The sequence below is a fragment of the Phascolarctos cinereus genome, unplaced genomic scaffold (genome assembly GCF_003287225.1).
Source record: "Phascolarctos cinereus isolate Bilbo 61053 unplaced genomic scaffold, phaCin_HiC Scaffold_5;HRSCAF=322, whole genome shotgun sequence".
In the NCBI taxonomy this organism is placed as follows: Eukaryota; Metazoa; Chordata; class Mammalia; order Diprotodontia; family Phascolarctidae; genus Phascolarctos; species Phascolarctos cinereus.
This window is the reverse complement of record NW_027555958.1, coordinates 428,918,982-428,921,077: the sequence shown is the minus strand read 5'-3', so window position 1 is coordinate 428,921,077 and position 2,096 is coordinate 428,918,982. Positions and strand designations below refer to the sequence as shown.

General features: G+C 39.1%; 1 pseudogene; it reads right to left on the bottom strand.

Moving 5' to 3' along the window:
- Positions 1-969: 969 nt before the first annotated feature.
- LOC110209999 (ribosome maturation protein SBDS pseudogene) lies at positions 970-1,714 on the bottom strand (annotated as a pseudogene).
- Positions 1,715-2,096: the final 382 nt, after the last annotated feature.

Sequence of the window (2,096 nt, the reverse complement as noted above, 5' to 3'; positions counted from 1 at the left end):
GGAAAAATATTGTTTTGTTAAAATGTATCTCTGTTGTATAAAGTTATAGTCATCTTCTGTAAAGTAACCTCTTTCAGTAGTTTGTCTTTAAAAAAACTGAGTTGAAACCCATTCATTTGGATGTTATTTTATTAAATAATTACACTTTTACAAATCCAAAAGAAGACATGTTATTTCTCAGGCCTACATCACACACAACAAAAAACTGACCAAAAATAGGAAGATATTGTTTAGAAACACTGTTTAATAAAAATAATAGAGATTTCATTTGTTACTTATAACTTCACTTGTATTACCATATATTATACATTTTTAAAATTATCATGAATGACTTTTTTTTTAACCACAGACAGTCTTTTACATTTTGGCAGCATGTTTCCTAAATGAGAATGCTGATGAACTCCTAGTCAGTAACTACGTATATGGGTGTAAGCACATCACACACACACACACACACACACACACACACACACACACACACACACACACACACTCAGTGTCCGTTGGGAAGTCACAACACTCAGCTTAATATTAGGCAAAATTAAAATTACTCAAATTCTGTCATGCAGAAATGTTGCAGTCTTACATCTTTCTGCACATATTCCATTTCTGTCAAGGGATGTTTCTAAAGCATGAATCTTTAGTGTACACTTAAAGAAAACTTTCATGGATGTAAAGGTAACAAAGAATGACCATGTCAAAAATTAAGATGGCGCAGAGCCCAGATGCCCAAGCAGAATGCAAAGCAGGGAAATATTCACTCTGGTTCTTTTAACATTAGCCCAACATGACGGCCAGGATGATTTATCCAACATTAGGATTTTTATACTGAATTGTACTGTATATAAGTGACTTGTTTAGTTAACACACATACAAGAATGAAAGCCACAAATTAAGCAGTCTGTGAAAGTATCTGGCAAAAAAAATAACAAACAAACACCTAAGTTAGCAGCACTGAGGGAAGTGCACTTATAGGTAAGCAGACAGTGAAAAGCTTTCATTCAAATTCTCATCTTCTTCCACATCTTTCAATCTGAGAACTTCCAGAAAAACTTTTCCTTTAGTCTCCCTCTGTATCAGCTCATCAGTTTCTCTAAAGCAGGCAGGGTTATTTAGACACAGGATTCCTAACTGGTCACCAAAGCCTTCACTTTCTATCACCTTGATCAATGGTTTGAGTTTTTCTTTTAGCTTGCCCACTCCATAGCAGGTAGGATGCACTGAAGCCTCATGTGGGCCCACTCAATCTTCATGTTCTCCTTCAACTGCTTTATTACTTCCAAGGCCTGCTCCTGTACTGATAACTGTGTTTGACGGAATAGTGGATAGCCCTCTTGCTCTTTCAATGAAGCCATGTATGGTCTCTGTTTCAGAATTTACACAATTACGTGCTACAATTGTTGCAATATTCTTAAACATCTGGGTGCCCTCTACCTGTACTTCTCCTTTTGTTAATCTGCTTAGAGATTTCAGGCTAGTTGGCTGTTCAAAAAAACACTGATAAGATCTTTCTTTTTAGCCACTTGGCCTTTAGAAACATTTACAAACAGGCAATTGGTCTGCGAAACCTCACCAAGATCTTTTTTCCACTGCAGAGCCAGCCCACAACCTTGTTCTTGCAAAAAATGATTTCAAAGCACTTTCCCCCTCACTTCACATGCACCACAGCCACATTCATCAGGGGGATCTGGTCGGTGGGGTTGAAAATCGACATTGTGGTGACTGGCCCCACCCTTGAGGTCAGTCCTGCCAATAATCACAGACCCACAACCTCAGTTACATTGTAGCACTAGAAGCCCCCCACTCCTACCACAACAACCACCTCCAGGCATTCTTAATGCGCTGGAGCTGGGAAGAGACAGGAAAACAGAATTTTACTTTCTGGGGTACTAAGCATAACCTGAACCAATCAGAAGGCAGAATCACTTGATGAGCCCTTGGCTTCACCAATGAGAGATGCGCCACTGCCCTCTTCCATCTTCTTTCTTGTTCTGTTTGTCCTTACCTGGTTGCTCTAGGCCAGAGGTTCCCAGAGGTACTTGGCCTATTCCTCTACTTTAAAAAAAAAATACTCAGAGATGCCCTGGAAGTCTACT